Source organism: Eptatretus burgeri, chromosome 5 (genome assembly GCF_056783735.1).
Source record: "Eptatretus burgeri isolate ZD-2024b chromosome 5, Ebu_testis_v1, whole genome shotgun sequence".
Lineage (NCBI taxonomy): Eukaryota > Metazoa > Chordata > Myxini > Myxiniformes > Myxinidae > Eptatretus > Eptatretus burgeri.
In genome coordinates, this window is record NC_140965.1 from 73,575,718 (window position 1) to 73,596,939 (window position 21,222).

At 40.6% G+C, this 21,222-nt stretch overlaps 1 long non-coding RNA gene across 2 annotated transcripts; it reads right to left on the bottom strand.

Moving 5' to 3' along the window:
• Positions 1-10,414: 10,414 nt before the first annotated feature.
• On the bottom strand, positions 10,415-19,666 carry LOC147026697 (uncharacterized). 2 transcript variants are annotated; one of them, XR_015058482.1, is made up of 5 exons: positions 17,450-19,666; positions 16,952-17,101; positions 16,199-16,245; positions 12,322-12,379; positions 10,415-10,840 (listed from the first exon to the last, which is right to left on the bottom strand). It is a non-coding gene; the product is annotated as an uncharacterized LOC147026697 (long non-coding RNA). The 2 variants fall into 2 exon arrangements; XR_015058483.1 differs by lacking the exon at positions 12,322-12,379.
• Between the last annotated feature and the right edge of the window lie 1,556 nt (positions 19,667-21,222).

The following is a 21,222-nucleotide window of genomic DNA, read 5'->3' on the forward strand; positions in this document are numbered from 1 at the left end:
GGTGAAAAAGCATGTGGACACCTGCTCGTCCAACATCTCATTCCAAAATCATGGCCATTAATATGGAGTTGGTTCCCCCTTTGCTGCGATAATAGCCTCCACTCTTCCAGGGAGGCTTTCCACTAGATAGATGTTGGAACATTGCTGTGGGTATTTGCTTCCATTCAGCCACAAGAGTATTGGTGAGGTCGGGCAGTGATGTTGGATGATTTAGGTCTGGCTCGCAGTCGGTGTTCCAATTCATCCCAAAGGTGTTTGATGGGGTTGAGGTCAGGCTCCGTGCAGGCCAGTCAAGTTCTTCCACACCGATCTTGACAAACCATTTTTGTATGGACCTCGCTTGGTGCATGGGGGAATTGTCATGCTGAAACAGGAAAGGGCCTTCCCCAAGCTGTTGCCACAGTTAGAAGTACATAATCATCTAGAATGTCATTGTATACTGTAGCGTTAAGATTTCCCTTCACTGGAGCTAATGGGCTGAGCCCGAACCATGAAAAACAGCCGCAGACCATTATTCCTACTCCACAATTTCAGGAAACCCATTTCATGAAGCTCTTGACGAACAGTGCTTGTGCTGACGTTGCTTTCAGAGTCTGGAACTCAGTAGTGAGTGTGGCAACCCATGACAGACGATGTTTCTGCGCGACGTGCTTCAGCATTCGACCGTCCAGTTTTGTGAGCTTGTTTGGCCTTCCACTTTGTGGCTGAGTTGCTGTTGCTCCTAGACGTTTCCACTTCACAATAGCAGCACTTACAGTTGACCGGGGCAGCTCGAGCAGGGCAGAAATTTGATGAACTGACTTGATGGAAAGGTGGCATCCTATGACGGTGCCACGTTGAAAGTCACTGAGCTCTTCAGTATGGCTCATTCTACTGCCAATGTTTGTCTATGCAGATTGTATGGCTGTATGCTTGATTTTATACACCTGTCAGCAATGGGTGTGGCTAAAATCGCCGTGTCCACATACTTTTGGCCATGTGGTGTATATGCTGTATGAACAAAGGCAATGCACCTCATATGTCTCAGAATGTAAAAAAAGAAGAGGAGGAGGGGGGGAGATTTTTCAGTTTTTATTTGAAAATATTGGCTTAAGTAGGTTCTTCGAGTGAGGGCCAGCATTGGGTTGGGAGAGCGACGACAGGTGTTGGGAGAGAGATGGCAAGAGTTCAGAGAGGGAGCGGCAGGGTTCGGAGAGCGACACCTTGGGTTGTGGGAATGGGACTTAGGTTACGGACCATGAGATCAAGAGGTTCACTTTATCTATTGACTTACCCACATACTTGTATTGGGTAGGGCTGGCAAGATAACCAAGATGCTCACCTATAAACTGTCTGGCCTAGGTTCCATTCTCAGGTCAGGGGTGAGGCATCGTGTTGTGTGCCATCCCTCAGAGATGTTTAAACTGGATGTCTCTTTGTTATTGTCATGAGTTAGTGTATGTTAAAGATCCCATGGTGTCCTTTGTGAGGAGTAGGTGAGATATTTCCAGCACCCTGGATAAATTCCAAATTCCTGCTATCAACGACAGGGGCCATTGTATCAGTGGTATAGCTGTGCTCTTCAACAAATGATGCCACTCGCAGCCATGTGCTGCATATTGAAGAAGAATAGGCTCTGAAAATGTCTCTTACATAAGGTGGATTGATGTGGCCAATGTGGAGCTGTGACTACTATTGTTTACTTATTCAATGAACTCTCCCATTCCAACACCCAGACTTTCAAAAATACCAGGTAATTTTCATAATGCACATCCAATTTCATTGCTAATACTGTATGCTTTATTATCCCCCGTTGGACTCAATCCAAAACGGGGGCTTATGGATTTGGTCTCGATTTTTGCGTCCCTGCGCGCGTGCATCTGTAGCCATATCTCGGACATGTATGGACCGATTTTATTCTAACTTTGCACAAAGACGACACAGCATGGTGTCCATCATTGACACAGCACATCATTTTGTTTTGCAATGTGATCAAAGATGGCCAACTGGTGGCCATTTTGTTACTTAAAAGTGTCCCCAACCATTTCTTGGACCCGAATTAATTACCCCATAAACTCATTACCTGTCGACTAATTATACAAATCATCGTGGAATTAAATATATTTCTTTATTTTCTTAAATTATTTCCTGCAAAACTCCCCAATGAACCCGATGATTGGTGCATCGATTGTCGTCATCGTGTGAGATAAACAGCTGCTCCCTGCTCGTTGGGTGGAATTTCAAATAAACCTATTTGTTTTCCGGTATACTGAAAAAGAAATCGGGATAAAAAAAATAATTGGAAGACAAGCCGGGAGGCAACGATGGTTCGCGGGCATTATTGAACAATGCCACGATAGGTACAATTGAGTTAGTGGAAGCTTTTGAGGAAGCCCGACCGTAAAAATATATCTCTTCCGTCAAAATTCACCAAATCAAATCGGATTTTTTTATATATTGTACTTATGGACATTACACACAGCTTCAAGGAAATGAAATTGCGAGAAAAAGATCGAGAAAAATTTTTAAAATAACACTCCGGGAGGCGACGATGGTTCGTGGGCATGATTGAGGAAGCCCTACCGTAAAAACCTATCTCTTCCATCAAAATTGACCAAATCAAATCGGATTTTTTTATATATTGTACTTATGGACATTACGCACAGCTTCTCAGAAATGAAATTGCGAGAAAAAAATCGAGAAAAAAAATTAACATAACACGCCGGGAGGCGACGATGGTTCGTGGGCATGATTGAGGAAGCCCTACCGTAAAAACTTATCTCTTCCATCAAAATTGACCAAATCAAATCGGATTTTTTATATATTGTACTTATGGACATTACGCACAGCTTCTCGGAAATGAAATTGCAAGAAAAAAATCGAGGAAAAAAGTTCAAGTGGGTGTGGCTCCGCCCACAAGGGGCGTGGGACGTCCCTCATACAAAAAGACATAACTAGACCATGATATCGAGCTTGTGTCCAAGTTTCATCAAGATCGCATCAAACGTCACGGAGCTATGCTCTGGAGAGAGTCACAAACAGACAGACAGACGGACAGACACACAGACACAATGAAAATAGTGGTCACTGCAGGCGCCCACAAGCCAATATACCGAGCTGTGATACCAACAATGAACAAATCGAAGAAAGATGTTTATAATCTTTAAATACCCTACATGGACAACATGATTTAAAATGCTCAGGTGGACTCAGCTCCACCTGGAACAGTGGAACGTATGACGTCAAGACGTACCAAGAAGCAAGTGCAGTAGGATTTAACTTTATCCCTCAGCAACTGAGCTCATCATCTCCGTACAAGCAATCGTGTTTTTCTTTGCCCTTGTGGCTGGTTTTAAAGCAATTGATTATTGGTTATTATTTTATATGAATCGGGTATGTTTTAAATACCCTGTGGAGAGTCAGTGATCTGCGATAGCGATACCGGTGTGATGGCGATGCGATACACAGCGTTCCTTGATAGTTATACCGGAACGGCGATAGCGAGGGATTCGTCCTGTGTCGATTACTAATATTGACCTTGTTTTAAAACAAAATCATTTTTAATACAAGTTGAAGTTGGAAGTAAATTAATTGTTCTCATCAAGGGGGAGAGGGTGGGGGGAATCTTATGTTGATAAATTAGTGTTTTGTTGATGTGGTGCAGACATGATAGGCTGAAATGCCTCCACCTATGTCTGATTTCCTTGTATTAGACTGTTACGTGTTTTTGGAAACTGTGTAAAATAAATAATTATTATCATTATAATAATCTGTACTTATTGTAATGTATGTTTGAAGTGCCTGCAATTCAGAAACAACTTTAGTGTTATTGATGTTGTTGTTGGTTATTTGAACGGAACTAGAAAAATAAAGGAGGCACTTCCAGCGCGGCCCGGATGGCGTACAAATGGCAGTCTTGCGTATGTTACATGGTGTCAGAAGTGATCTGCAAATAACTCCGTTCATTCATGCCATCTGAATCTGGTATCTGAGATACATAAACTATGGCATCCGTTAACTTTGAGCACCTCACGATTGACTGGCATTCAGCTTAGTTACATCAGGAATTTGTTCGATTTCGAAATCATGGTGGATTTGTTTTTGATGGTCCATTGGCTGATCTGCCTGACAAACGCAAGGCAGGCTAGCCGTGAGCAAGGCCGAGAGATATACAAGACTTTTTGAATGGAGTGAAGGTGAGAAGGATGACCCCAACAAAGTTCTGCATAAATTTGAATTGTATATTCGTCCCCAAAAAAATAAGAGCATCATGAGGCATCGGCTGTTCAAGAGGAAACAAAGCTCCAAGGAATCGTTTGACAACTTTGTTAAGGACTTGCGTCTCATTCTCTTGGACTGCGAGTATATGCAATCTGAAGATGTACTCGTGGATGCAATTATCCAAGACGTGTATGAGGAGATCGTCCAGGAGTGCCTGCTCGACAGAGGTGAGGACTGAGGAACTTACGCTGGCCAAAGCTCTTCAAGTGGGACAGCAATATGAGCTTTCAAGGACTCAAGTTCACATTGTCCGTGATGAGGACACGGGTGTATTCTGCAGTACACTACAAACAAGCGAGGCCGAAACCACAATTGAACCCAGCACCACAACAGCCATCACGCAGGAGATCAACCCCGAATAGACCCCAGTGCAACGACAGCTGCTACCGCTGTGGTAAGGAGCCTAACCATGCACGGAATCATGGTGAATGCCCAGTCATTGGATCCACCTGTTCTTCCTGCAAGAAACCGAACCATTGGCTTGCAGCAGCTTTTTCCTGTGGACCATTTTCTCCATAGATGACCCTCAAAATTTTTCATACTTCGGATGTGGCGTTCTACATATGCAATTATGACGTCATAAAATGCACTTATTCTCCATGAGGAGTGCTTGCCGTGTGCCAAGTTTCAATTTTTTCCTTGGTGCGGTTTCAGAGATACAGAGGTCCAAAGTTTTTCTGTTTTTTCCAATGTTACTTAAATGTTTACTTATTTACCACGTGCCACATTTACCACGACTGCCACACCACGTGACCTATGATGTCATAATTTTCATTAAAACATTCTACATGAGTAGTCGCACCAATGGTGAAAAGTTCTGTGCAGACAGACAGACAAACGGACCCAAATTCAATACCCTTTTCTTTTGGCAAGGGTAACTCGGCCTTATTAGTCCAACTGTCTCTGTGTTGCACGAGATGGCTGAGTTTTCATAATCCCTTCTGTATTTCTTCATTACCTCCACCACCAAAGGTGAAGGAGGTTATGTTTTCACCCCTGTTTGTCTGTTTGTCTGTCTGTCTGTCTGTTTGTCTGTGTGCAGGATATCTCAAAGAGTTGTGGACAGATTCGGATGAAAATTTTGGGCAGGTTGGGTGTGTGTTAAGGACGAACTGATTTGATTTTGGTGAAGATCTGGATCCAACAACTATAATTTTTGATTTGATCTGGATCCGACTACAAAATGATTCTTCACCATTGAGAGGTAGTGCTAAACCAATATATAGCACGATATCTCAAAAAGGTGCAGACAGATTCAGACGAAACTTTGTGGACACGTTGGGTGTGTCGCAAAGACGAATTGATTCGATTTTGGTGAAGATCCGAATCTGGATACGAGAATTATTTAATTTTTAAAGTGATTCTTCACCAATTAGAGAGAGAGTGCCAAAAACGGTATAGTACTGCATAGTACGATTTTTCAAAAATGTATTGTGCCCGATATGTTCTCGTGGATCAGGCATTACGTGGCGGAGGTATGCGCTCGACCGAGTGCCCTTCTAGTTTATTTACATTTGAGCTTCATTTTGTCTGTCCAGGCCATAACTCTTAACATTTGAATGTTTGTCCTTAAATTTTCAACAAACCTTTATTATGAGACTATGGAGAACACTAATAAATAAAAGGTGCAATTGTTTTTCACTCTTGTTTTCGTCAGGTTTTAAGTTCGAGTACGAAGTGGACAGGGCCTGGCTTTGCATTTTGAGATGCTTTCTAGTTCTTTATGCTGTTCCATGAGTGTCTTTATCATGGAAATTAATTTAAAAAAAATTTGATTATCAACTGAACCTGAAAATGTTCACAGTGATTCCTTTTATCACGAACTGATCTGGACATAACGGAAAGGAGCGGTTGGACTGTACGAGTCAAATATTTTAATGTCATTCGGTTTTCAAATTTCAATCATATTTGTGATTGCAACTTTAAAAAAATTAATTTTGTTTCCTTATCATTTTTAATCTTTCTCGACATTTCTGGGAAGTTTGACAATGCTCTGTTGGTGTAACCTAACAGGCCTACTTCACAGTCCTCTCGAGTTTATAGTGATAATTCGTCCCTGTTTATGCACCTCATGTACACTTGGGAGTCTTTTAATGTTTGCAAGATTTCCAATTTCCCATAAGCTTACCTCTGCTCCAAAAAGGAAAATGTAAATAACTTAGGGGAGGCCTGTCCAGGTTCAGGATTCTTTCTGCATTGCACATCATACTACTTGCGGTACCACTTTTCTAAGCTGCATGGTTTCCCTTTTTATCTAATGCTGTCTATTTGTATTCGCACTTTACAATAACCCAAAAAGCAATTTATTCATCTATTAACTCGCTTTTTATTTTGCAATTCTCTAAGGCTCATGAGGGAGCTTGTACATGCATCGCATGCAGGACAAGAACATCAGGAGACATCAGTGTACTGTAAAATGAATTAAAAGACATAGACAATGGAGAAAAATTTTGTAACCTTTGAAAAACCTATATTTTATTCAAAATGTAAGACCAGCATTTTACCTTTACTCTCATTACTAGAGTAAAGAAATATGCACATATATTGGAATGAAAAGGCTGGAATTTATTCATGAAAACATGAATTCGTGAAAATAAAATGACGACATATGAAACAACATCTTCTCACTCGAAGATGTTTTTGCACATTGGTGGAACAAAAGGAAGATTTTGTCTTTATCTCATTGCTCAAGGAGCAGCACATGAGATAACATATGGTTAGTATTGTTTCTTTTAGAGGAAGGAAGGGGAGTGGAGAATGGGTTTGTCAGGGATCATACTGTACAGTACAAAGCAAAGGGTTGGTGGTCCTACGATGCACATTCCTTTCTTGATCAAGCTTTAGCTTGTATCATGTGCAATGATATCGCTACAACAAATTGCAAAACTTCTTAATTGAGTTCAGTTGTTGAATAAAATCTCAAGTAATGAGTCTTTATTCTGAGAATGGTTCTGCAGTCTAATTACATATACAATCAGTAAAAAAGAAAAAAAAATGAAACAATGTTGGGATGGAATAAAATAAAAAAGCAAGCAGTCATCGACTGGTACTTATGAAATCGTCAACTTGACCTCTGACCTTGTCTAATAAAAGCTGTCTCTAGAGAAGGTAGCGACGCAAACCAGAAGTTTATACGATGATTCTGTACCAAACCATCAAAAATCGAATGTTTGACCTCACTGTGACCTTGACCTTTGACCGATTTTGACCAAAATCTAATCAGCGCTAGCCATCACCCTCCTGAATCACGTGGTGTAATTTGACAATGGTAGCTTCTTCCGTTCTCGAGTTATCGTGCCTACACACAAACACACAAACAGATGACTGAAGCCATCAATATACTTTCAAAATCTTGAGATTTCGTAAGTAACAAGACAGGAAGGAATGACACCACATTACAACAAATACCACAATCCTTTTACGGATTGCCATCAGGACATCTTATGGCATTTTGTCATGGGTGACTGTGTGGCAATAGTAACAATTGTATGAACATGTGGATGTGGGAGGGAATTGTACATTTTTAATGTGGGGTGGTGTAATTGTGCATTTTATTTATTGTGGGATTGACACGAAAATATGTCAAAATGTCATGATGGCAATCTGTAAAACGATTGTGTTGTCATTCTTTTCATGTCATTCCTTCTGATATAGTGTGATTGTGGTGTCATTCTTTCTTGTCATTCTTTGATACCTTGTTTTGCAATTTTATCCCAACTAATGCAGCACACGATATAACGTGCAGTAGGCTGGGGTTTATTTGTGAAAAGGCTGAGGTTTGTTCATGTCCCGAGCAGTGGGTTGCAAAAAGCCCAGCGGATTTAAAGAAAACAAGTGAAATCCTTCAATACAGCGCGTGTGGTGAATCAAATGAGTACACTAATGTTAAAATATGCAATTTATGCTTTTTCAGTTGAAAAACAATTAAAAAGCGTACTTAATATTTGAAATGTAAAAATCTTGTTATTATTGTGATAAGCACCTTTTTATATAACAGAAGGAATGAAATCGTTCGATACAGCATGGCAGGAGGCCGCAAAAGAATGATTGTAAGTAAATTTCAACTACTAATACATGACGAAACACTTGTTTATGGCTAATATTAAAGAGAATGATGGCATAAGAAGAACTTAGCCTGGAATCCTCGTGCATAACACCGCCCACACAACACACGTGGTGTCCTTCGACCAATCAGGAGCAGTGCAGTTACAGTATCGTTTCCTTCAGCTCGATTGGTCTTGTCCTGCACGTGATGTTTTCGGTTTTTTTTTTTTCGTTCTTGTTGAATCTGAGGAGATTATTTTTTCGTTCTTGTTGTAAGTAAATTTCAACTACTAATGCATGACGAAACACTTGTTTATGGCTAATATTAAAGAGAATGACGGCATCAGAAGAACTTAGCTTTCTGCGTTCGGCACGAAATGCCATGGTGGATGGAAATGACGTCTTTCGTTCGTTCGTTCATACATGAGGGGAGCGTTTCTTCGTTTTTTTTTTCCGTCAAGCAATAAATTAAATGGTTTTCACATATATAACACATTAGTTTCACAAATTTACATTGAAATACTCGGGTATTTCCATCAATTGTCGCCATTTCCATCGAGGTTACGCACTGCATCTACCGGACGGCCGTCATTGGCTGTCTTGAGCCATGCGGGGGGGGACGGGGGGACACCGGAGACGTGGTAGACGACGCCGGGGACATTTCAAACTCGGTGCAATTGTATACAGCGTACGCGCTGTAAAAATTCTAACTTGTTCTGTTTTTTTTTTGTGGAGGTGGAGTAAATTATGGGTGGTTAGCTCACCTGGAACATAGTTCCGGGGAGCTTATGGCATGCCGCATTGTCTGTCCGTCCATAAACACTTCCAACTTCTTCTCTGCAACTCAACCACAATGATCACTCAGTTTGTACCAAAGTTTGTCATGGCATTAAAAAACAATCAAACCCTAAGGGGGTCTATGGAGGGTTGCCCCCAAAAGTAGGTATTTGTTTTCTTCTCAGAAATCACACATAATTCCGATGAAACTTGACCACAACCTCCATCACCCATCAGTGATCGGTACCAAAGTTTGTTCACAGCATTTAAAAAAAATTGGGGTCTGAAGTAAGGGTGGTTGTCCCCAAAAATATATTTGCTATAACATTAGTTCATTGGTACATTTGCTGATTCCTCCTCAGTATCATTATTCTCGCAGGTGAGCACCCAGGGGTATTGCCCCTATTTTTATGTAAATAGTATCATGTGGCAAATTATGGTTCAATTGTCAGATGAAAATCATGTGTTGGAGTACTTTGGTTCATGCATGTGCAATATTTTTGCGTTAAAAAAAATCGTATTCAGAGTCGAGGCTTTTGGAAGAGCTAGAACACTGAACGGATCAGGATGCAACAGAACAAAAGAAACAGCAGTGAGAGAGGGGAAACACCAAAAGCAGGATTGAAGAACAAAATAGAGGGAGACTGAGACAAATCATGGATATAGTGAGGAATGAGGGGAAGAAGAGAATGCATGGTGTGGACAAGATGGATCTGGAAGCAAACTCTCAGGAAGGAAAAACTGGAAATTTGGAAGAAGGTTGGCTTGTGGTGGGGTCGGGATTAAAGGGGGTAGAAAATACCATGCTTTTTGATGGAAGATGATCTTAAATGGTGGTGAACAGCAGTCTTGAAGGGACACATGAGATTGATGAGAATGTGGAAGTTGCTTCCACAAGTGGGAAAAAGATAAACGAATGAGTGGATTTTGGGAGTTTCACCAGAAGAGGGTTGATGTTGAACCTTGTGTGCCCTGCAGAAACCTGGGGGTGGCAAAGCACGGAAAGAGCAGAGGGTGTAAGACCAGAAAGGAGGCAGGTAGAAGACAGAGATCACTGACCTGTCTGCGATGGGAAAGTAATCGGCCTATAGACCTATGTTTTTCTTTGGAGATTCCAACAATCTAGAAGGCTTTGGTTTCCACAGCATCAAGCTGAGCAAGGTGTGAGGCTTGGCTGCCAACCTAGAAGGGACTGCAGTACTCCATCATGCTGTGGATAACTCCATCAGTACTCCATCTGGTTTCTGTTAAAGTGTAGCTCGTGAATGATAGCTCGAATTTCACCAACACATTATACAAAGAAGTGTCACTTGTGGGCATAGAGACTGGGGTCGTGCAACTGCTTGTTTTAATAAAAGGTGAATGCAAACACAAAACAAACAACTCTATGTTTGCCAAGCCACAATCACGATCCAAAACAGGGAAAAAGAACAATTCACATGGTAAAAGAATGGCGAACGTTAAATCTTGAGAACCATTATGAACGTCAAAATGTCAAGATCTCCCACTGACCAGATTATGATCAATCAGAGACAATAATGTGTTATTACTCCCTTGACTATAATTCTGTGGAGGATGAAAACAAGAAAGGATGAACAAATATTGAGCAGGAAAGAACATCACAGCACCACAGAATCCAGGTGGCTCATCAAACCTCTTTGCTCACAAACCTCAAAGTACCTCCCAGTTCATCATAACCTCAGCTCTGCCCATCTTCACTCCAATTCGGAAAGGCATGGTGTGCAAAACAGCCAGTTTCCTGGGAAGGTTTTGAATCATGTTCAATAATAAAATCATTCAAAGAACCATTAATATTAAACCCATCATTATCTTCAATACCGCCATCAGATCTCATCATTCTCATGCACAAAATCCTTCTTGTAGCTGAGTCAGCTACCCCAAGAGCATTTACCCCCATTAAATGCGAGAAACTTCAAAAAACTTTTAGTCCGATTTGATTATGAGATTGGTATCAAGAGAATGAGCGACTCACAAAGTTTTATAATCAGTAAAATTCAGAAAGGTTGTTTGGAGGATGTATTAAAACAACCACAATGGAATTAGTCATATTATTCCATCACAACAGCAAATACCACCCGTTGCTTCGCTGACAAGAACACTGAGATAGGGGGTGGGGGAAGAGGGGGGAGATAGGGGTGGGGGGAGAGTGAGTAAGGAGGGGGGAGGGAAGGCAGACGTGCAGTGGAGCGTTAATTCCGACTCATACCGTCTCAGCAAAATGATTCTGCATAGAATAACAGTGAAGATGGAACAAAATAATGTCTAAAATCCTTCTTCCACCAGTCATACGATAAATACCAGCCAGAGACAAACACCGACAGGACATGTGCGGAGATAAACACAGTCCAGAGACAAACACCGCTAGGACACGTCGAGCCAAACTCCCATCTGGACAAAACACTACCCGGAGACAAACTCCCATCCGGACACGTCCAGAGACAAACTACCATCCGGACATGTCCGGAGACAAACTACCATCCGGACACGTCCGGAGACAAACTACCATCCGGACACGTCCGGAGACAAACTACCATCCGGACACGTCCGGAGACAAACTACCATCCGGACACGTCCGGAGACAAACTACCATCCGGACACGTCCGGAGACAAACTACCATCCGGACACGTCCGGAGACAAACTACCATCCGGACACGTCCGGAGACAAACTACCATCCGGACACGTCCGGAGACAAACTACCATCCGGACACGTCCGGAGACAAACTACCATCCGGACACGTCCGGAGACAAACTACCATCCGGACACGTCCGGAGACAAATTCCCATCCGGACACGTCCGGAGACAAACTCTCATCCATACACGTCCGGAGAAAAATCCCACCCGGACAAAACCACAGTCCAGACACATGTGGAGATAGAGACCGTCCAGACATAGAGACCATCCGGACACGTCCAGAGACATACTCTCATCCGTACACGTCCGGAGACAAACTCCCATCCATACACGTCCGGAGACCAACTTTTATGCAGACACATCTGGAGACAAATCCCACCCAGACATAACCACAGTCCAGACACATGTGGAGATAGAGACCGTCCAGACATAGGGACCAACCGGATATGTCCAGAGACAGAGAGGGGTGGGGGTAGGGGAGTTATCAGAGAGAATATGTTATGCTTTGTGAACGAACACACACACACACACACACACACACACACACACACACACACACACACACACACACACACACACACTAACCTGACTAAGGCTTTCAATTTCCTCTTCAATGTAGCAACAGCAGCACTTGTTTCTTCCCCTTAGGCTCAGTTGAAAATGAAAGTATATGATACTTCAAAGCAATTGATGGTCGTTCCCTGTGTTCCCTGTCATGGCTAGGTTAGAATGATTGTATAATACATTACAAATGCACATTTTCGAACCTCTATGCCATACGTACATGTACATTATTGCTCATATCTCAGAAACTATTGGAGTGCCCATCACAAAACTTATGTGGAAGCTTCTTGACATCATAAGGTACCTCTGGGATGAATTTGAGGAAATTTGAAGGATACATTTTTTGGGGGATTCACGATTGAAGTTTATATTTTGTGATAACTTTGTTTGTGGTTGGAGGTAGGAAAATGTTGCCCAGACACATTCATAGGGCATGAAAATACCTTTAAAATTACACCAAAACCAGCTCTCTTGGTGTTATACTTTTAGAGATATGGCCATTTGAATTCGTGACGTCGTGCTAATTAGTCCAAAGTTCGTTAATCTGTATCTCACTAATTAAGAGGCTGTTAGCAAAAATATTTGAGTTCTTGCTGTTTTTCATGGGTCCCAATTGGTTCCCAAAGTTTTACAAAAATCTGAGAGATGACGGCAGATTCTTTGATGATTTGACATGGAATGACCCACATACACACATACATACACACACCCTTTTATTAGTCCAGATGGAAACTGTTTTTCACTTCACTGGGACTTTACTGAGAAATCTTTGCTGACAGATACTGTGCCACCTATTAACTTTATAGCGAACGCAGTGAGCTTCATACTTAATGCGTGCACGTGAGAGAATAGGAAGCAACAACAACACAATACCCCTGGCTATTTGGAATCCGTGTCGTTAGCTATGACCTTTTGCTTCCGGTTGTTTTTAAACGCTGTGCGGTGTATAAACACGATTGGGTTTTATTTCTATCTTGTGAATATTACTTAATGCGTGCACAAGAGAGAATAGGAAACAACAACAACAACAACAACAACAACAACAACAACAACAACAACTACACAATACCCTGTCAATTGTGAATCCGTGTCGTTGCCTCTGACCCTTTTGCTTCCGTTTTTGTTTTGTTTTTGGTTATTTTTTGTTTCCGGTTTTTGTCATGGGGAATGATGCATGCTGGAGAATAAAGGCATCGTCAGAGACATGAAATACCCAAATAATGTCAGACATGGTGTATATTTCCTCCACTGATTTTAATAAAGATATCTCCCGCATCATCAAAAAATAATTTTTAATCGTGATTTACGTTATTTGATCGCTGATCCCGAATCCAGGCCGAAGTAACCGGAAATTGTGTATACAGTTGTGAACAAGTTATAGGTAAAGTCAGAAGCGAATGGAAGAAGAATTCTACGTTCGCTTCTCGTATTTATTTTTTTAGATGAGATCCTGTTCTCGGTGGTGTAGTTGTCGTTGTGAAGGTAATGTTGAGGATTTTTTTTTTCAGCTGAGATCCTGTTCTTGGCGGTGTAGTTGTTGTGAAGGTAATGTTAAGGTAATATTTATTTTTTTCATTGCAAAAAGACTGTTTAATTTGATATATTGAAGAAGCTAATGCAAGAAGAATTCTACGTTCGCTTCTCGGCTTTGCCTATTCAATACTATGAATACTTTATCCTTCTATAATTGTTTTAAATGCAGGGTTAAGGTGATGAAAAATGTTTCATATTTGTTTATGTATTAGTAAGATTGATCATGTCATGGATACTTTCAGTGAGACAGGCAAATAGGGCTGTTTAAGCCAATCAGCCACTATCGTATCAAGTGCCCAATTGACCATTCTGCTTGAACTTTGTAGTTGTACACAGGTTTATTTTAGTAACTGTTTGTCATTTTCACTGAAAAAGGGTAGAATGGGGGAGGGGACTTCTCTGTTCAAGAGAGCAAAGAGTGCTTGATTATTATGGAGTTATTGGCCTCATGGTGGTTACCTTTTTCCTGTGGGCTGGTGGCAGCACTGCCTCACCTACATCCCAAGATACACCTTATAGCGGTCTTTGGTCTCAAAATGTCCCACACAGCCACCATACGTTCACTTAAAACCTTTCTCAGATTCTGAAATACACAAACCCAAAATCTGGGGCCAATACGTGCTTGACTCTGATATCATCAGTGAAGTGGTATCCCGGTGAAAATTTGGCATGTATAATGCTGCATCACATCAGTATGAAAATTTCTATGGTTCATCTTGGGAAAGATGTGAACACAGAAAAAATGATGATGTCATCCATCACGTGGTTTGGCAGCCATATTGTTTAAAAAAAAGAAAAAATATTCTCCAGAATAGCTGCACAGATTGAGGAGAAACTCCAGACATGTTCAACAGGAGTTGGGAATACTGGGGTGATAAAGAAAAATTGATGTCGTGTGGTTCGGCAGCCATATTGGATTGAAGAAAAATATTAAATAATGTTTTCTCTGGAACCACTTAACCGATCGAAGCAAAATTTACCAAGTATCATCCAGCAATATAGCTGCATACAGTGTGGAAATGATGATGTTATAGGTCATGTGGTTTGGCAGCCATATTGGATAGAAAAATGAACCTTATCCGACAAAAACAAAACTTCAAACACGTAATCCGCAAACTAATCCTGGGCAGAGTCCAAATTTTCAATGCCATAGGTCACGTGGTTTGGCAGCCATGTTAGTTTGAAAACCAAAAGTTAAAAAACCTAAACTCATATTTTGCACGATATCTCAAAAAGTTGTGTACAGATTCGGATGAAACTTGTTAGGCACGTTGGGTGTGTGACGAGGATTAATTGATTCGATTTTGGTGAAGATCTGGATCTGAAAATTATTTAATTTTTTAAGTGACCAATCACATGTTTTGGCTCATAACCCTTGGCCAATCACATGTTTTGTATCATACACTCACAGTTAATGAACATGCACAGGTGATCACAGCAGAGTTGGGCTTTTGACAACAACAAACAAATTCAATTTTGTGAAGGTTCGAATCCGGATCCAGATAAGAGAATGTAAAGTTTTATTAAGTGATTCTTCACCATTGAGAGATGGGGCCAAAAACGATATATAGCATAAAATTTCAAAAATGTATTTGGCTCGATGTGTTCTCATGGATCAGGCATTACGTGGCGGAGTTATGCACTCTACCGAGTGCCCTTCTAGCTTAAATCTGGGTTCAGGGATTTAAATCAAACTTGGTACATGTATGTATGATGAGGTAATAATGTGGGTGGAGGCATACTGTTGAGGTCGTGACGTCGAAGGTTGTCGTTCTAATTTTCTTTAAAACAGCTCAATGAATTATTATGTGTTTAAACAGTTGAATAAATCAGTTCAATAATAATACCAGATGAAATAGAGTCTTTAACTTCAACAAAGTTCTTTTTCTTTTCTTCTAGTTCTGTCTTGTGAATGAAGTTTCGATTTTTTTATTTCTTTATTTTTATTTTTTGTATACCTTGTCGAGGATCGTATGAGAGCTAACGCACAACACACAGCAAGGGGGGCATGAGAAAAGAGGGGTGGGAATGGGAAGGACAAAACAGTGGGGAACAGAGACATTAGGAGATCTGTGGAAGGGAGAGGGATGGGGCGGGGAACACGGGGAATACAAGATGGACATTACAGGGACTTTCAGGAAGGAAAGCAGGGAATTTGAAGGAGGTGGGCTTGGGTGGATTATCAGGGGTAGAAAAGATTGAGGATTTGGATGGGGGATGACAAGAGGTGGTGGTGAACAGCTGTTTTGAAGGCCTGGAGGGAAGAATGGGATTGAATAGAGTGAGGGAGTTTATTCCAAAGGTGGGAACAAAGAGGAATGAAATGGTGAAGGTGAGCAGTGATTCGTGATTTTGGTAGTTTTACCAGAAGAGGGTTGTTGGTGGACCTTGAGCGAAGTCATTCTTTCAAGTCTGAAGAAATAGAAAGGGGGATGGAGATGTAATGCTGATAAATAACAAACACATTACATATTTCATGTCGAATTAAGTGACATATGTAATTAATTTTTAATCAACTGAGTTAATATTTCATCAAGCACCATCCAACGAAGAATGACATCGATATATTTAGAACCCAGACTGTCTTCTTGGTAGAACCCACTTTCCAAGTCTCCAAAATAGAACTCACCTTCAAAGTCTCCAAAATAGAACTCACCTACCAAGTATCAAAAATAGAACTATTTTCCTGATTTTCCCATATTTCCTGAGTCTCCAAGGTCGGTCTCGCATTGTGAGCCATCCAGACAGAACTCTTTCCCTGATTTAAACAAATTTCCTGAGTCTCCAAGGTTGGTCTCGCATTGTGAGCCATCCAGACAGAACTCTTTCCCTGATTTTAACACATTTCCTGAGTCTCCAAGGTTGGTCTCGCATTGTGAGCCATCCAGACAGAACTCTTTCCCTGATTTTAACACATTTCCTGAGTCTCCAAGGTTGGTCTCGCATTGTGAGCCATCAAGGCAGAACTCTTTCCATAATTTTAACAAATTTCCTGAGTCTCCAAGGTTAGTCTCACATTGTGAGCCATCCAGACAGAACTCTTTCCCTGATTTTAACAAATTTCCTGAGTCTCCAAGGTTGGTCTGGCATTGTGAGCCATCCAGACAGAACTCTTTACCTGATTTCACTGAATTTTGTCGGTCTTCAATGTCGAACTCGTATGCTGGGTCATCATGGGAGAACTCATTTTGTGGGTCTTAAAGGTAAAACGCGGATGTTGGGTCATCATGGGAGAACTCCATTCGTGGGTCTTCAAGGTAAAACGTGTCTGTTGGGTCGTGATCATTCATTCAAAAGGTGGCAGCAAAAAAGGCAAGGAGAAAAACGGAAGTTAAATGTAATGTTGGCATGTAAATGTGTTTGTACAGTCATGAAGTCATGCAAAGAATACCAAGGGTTAATAGCTGCAGTTCCCTAAATGAGTGACATTGACTCCATGAATTGGGGAGAGACCTCATCTGCTTGATGTATTTATTCAAATTATGAAAGGATCTTCACTCTGAATTATTAAGTTCTCATCGTGATATTTTGAACATGCAAGGAAGTGACAAATTGACAAACATTGACACAAAAAGGGGGCAAGTGATTACATATGTTCTATAGAAGATTTATGTACCTGTAGTTCTGGAGACCGATATTTATTTTAAAATCATGAATCAGCCATTTGTAAGAATCTGATGTTTCTTCTTACTTTCCTGGAGCAATTACACAATGGAGTGATGATAGATCCACTGCCAAACATCACATCTTATTCTCCAGCGACCATTACTACAATTTTTCCTGTGCACACACATCAACAAAACGAAGTCAAAACCATTCAATAGCACCGTCATCATAATCTCCATCATTGTCATGCCTTTCAACACAATCCTGGAAATACTCTATTCCCTCTATTGCTTTCTGCATCTCAGTTCAATTTTTGTTTTCTTTTCCATTCAATTTCACATCTTGATTTTCTTCATCATAAACTCCATCTGGATTTGCATTAAAGTTTTTCAAACTATCAATTTTAATGATCATCTCGGTGTATGCACTGACTGTAAGACAGATAAATTAACACTCGTGCTCGATTTTCACCAACTAGAAGATTTGTTTGGTGCTTGTCTGGCTTAGAGTGCAGCAAAATATTCGTTTGTTCTCGACGCTCCTGAGGCAGAGACAAAATGGGACATGATGGAGGTAAAGACACAAGCAGAGTAGACAAAGGTTGGAATAATTTGTAATGCAAGCCAAGAATCTTGGCAACTTGCGTTCCAACCTATAGGATGGTTTCATTTGAAGGGGTGTACAGGGTGGTTGGTGAGTGATGTGATGCAGAGGATGCAGCCCAGTGGCTTCAAATCATTATCTTTAACTCCTCTTTGACTCATTGACATTCTGATGAAGGTGCTCCACATTGATCTTGTTCTTCATACAGGTCTCTTCCTCTCTCCTTTTGCTGACATTTCCTCCATTTCCTTTAACGCATAATTACAGGATGTGTATCCCCTTCGTTTAAACCCAATATAGTCCTGTTTTTGCACAATTTTCTGGTGAACGAGGAGTTTGGGATGACTTGACACAGGAGGACAAGCCGCTACATTCCCAGTTGTGCCTGAACCGCGATCAGCTTCACTTTATTCAACGGGTCTCCCACTATTCCCGAAAGGTTTATGGCTATCAACGTTCACTTTAACAGGTTCCTTCTCTTGTGACTCCTCATTCAGTTCCCCAACCTCTTTCACTACATTCTCATTCTGTTGTTGTATCCTCTCGGTGACGTCATTATTCTCATTCTGTTGTTCCATCCCCCTTGATGACATCATTATTCTCATTCTGTTGTTCTATCCCCTCGGTGACATCATTATTCTCATTCTGTTGTTCTAAGAGTCATCACTGCGCCGGTATATTTACGGGTGCACGAGATCTCCTTGGCAAGAGGGGGGGGGGGAATTTCACTGATACTTTCCATAAGTTTTTATTGTTTTGGACGGAGTCTCTCAGGATCTCAACTAAGGAGGAGATGTTGCCTTTTTCCGTTGCATTTTCTGATATTAGTGGTCACGGATGGTTGTCAGGATAAGAATGTCCCTGTAGCTTTGGGACTGGGAAAGAAGTTTTATGTTGGGATGTCTTTCGTTGATCCAGGTGATCCCAGCGCATTCTTATCGGCTGAATTTTCAGGTTCACACTGTGTAGGTATTCCTGGTAGGTTGCTTATTCAGATTCCCATTGATCCTGATTCACTACACCATCGGGTGATTACATGTCGGGATGCATGAAGGGTGATGATCACTTGCTGATTGTTTATCGTGCACCAACTTGACATCAAATTGAGGATTGTACAAAACTAAATATCCATTCTCCATCCACGAGACCAAAGAGACATTCTCTCTGGCTTCTGATCTGATTCAATATGATCTGAAACCACCCAGCACCCCTTTGCGTAAAACATCACCACTCAGCATCTTGGCTGTTCGATTCTTGAGAGCTGGGGTATGTAACTGATTCTTGAGAGCTGGTGTCTGTGATTTGTGATGCTGTTCCACTTTCATGATCGGCACAAGAGCCTCCACTCCCGTGATCCCATGTTCCGGTGCTTCTGCTTTTCTTCCTGCAGTCTGTGAATGAGTTAACAAAATCATTACTAGATGGAGTCACAATTCCTTCGGTTAATTAGGGCTTCAAGCATGGCTGAAGCTCTATTGAAATCGTTAGTATTATTATTAAAGGCGTTTTTATGTTCTACTGACCGATTTTGTGGCGGATCTGGAGGGAAAACTGTTCGATGAAATTGAACGAAACTTAACAGGATAATTACTCACCACCTGAAGTTTATACTATGAAACATTTGATGACGTAGGTCGCGTGGTATGGCGGCAATATTGGATTTTATCCAAAAGCTAAAAACATCTTCTTCTCCAGAAGGGATAATCTGACAGCCTCAATCTTTTGCACACATTTGCTAAGTTGCATGGGAATGTAAAGTTGTTAATTTGGTTGAAATAGTTATTTAATTTATATGATTTTAAATGATGCCGATTCGCCTCATTAAATATGCAAAATATGCAAATGAGAGTTGAAAAAATTTAATGACAGATTTAGATAGTACATAAACAGGGGACTCCCAATATATTTATACGATGTCTGTATTTGACCCCAGTGAGCCCCCAGCGCCCCCCAAAGTTCAAAATGACCCATTTTTTAAATGTCATAAAATAAAAACAACGCTTGGATGAAATTCAATGAAACTTATCAATTTAATTACTCTCCACCTGAAGTTTATACTTTAAAAATTTTGATGACGTAGGTCACGTGGTATGGCGACCATATTGGAATTTCTCCAAAACCTAAAAACATCTTCTTCTCCAGAAGGGATAATCTGACAGCCTCAATCTTTTGCACACATTTGCTAAGTTCCATGGTAATGTTAATTTGTTAATTTGGTCGAAATCGTTACATAATTCATATGACTTAAAATGATGCCGATTTGCCTCATTAAATATGCAAAATATGCAAATGAGAGTTGAAAAAATTTAATGACAGATTTAGATAGTACATAAACAGGGGACTCCCAATATATTTATACGATGTCTGTATTTGACCCCAGTGAGCCCCCAGCGCCCCCCAAAGTTCAAAATGACCCATTTTTTAAATGTCATAAAATAAAAACAACGCTTGGATGAAATTCAATGAAACTTATCAATTTAATTACTCTCCACCTGAAGTTTATACTTTAAAAATGTTGATGACGTAGGTCACGTGGTATGGCGACCATATTGGAATTTCTCCAAAACCTAAAAACATCTTCTTCTCCAGAAGGGATAATCTGACAGCCTCAATCTTTTGCACACATTTGCTAAGTTGCATGGGAATGTAAAGTTGTTAATTTGGTTGAAATAGTTATTTAATTTATATGATTTTAAATGATGCCGATTCGCCTCATTAAATATGCAAAATATGCAAATGAGAGTTGAAAAAATTTAATGACAGATTTAGATAGTACATAAACAGGGGACTCCCAATATATTTATACGATGTCTGTATTTGACCCCAGTGAGCCCCCAGCGCCCCCCAAAGTTCAAAATGACCCATTTTTTAAATGTCATAAAATAAAAACAACGCTTGGATGAAATTCAATGAAACTTATCAATTTAATTACTCTCCACCTGAAGTTTATACTTTAAAAATTTTGATGACGTAGGTCACGTGGTATGGCGACCATATTGGAATTTCTCCAAAACCTAAAAACATCTTCTTCTCCAGAAGGGATAATCTGACAGCCTCAATCTTTTGCACACATTTGCTAAGTTCCATGGTAATGTTAATTTGTTAATTTGGTCGAAATCGTTACATAATTCATATGATTTAAAATGATGCCGATTTGCCTCATTAAATATGCAAAATATG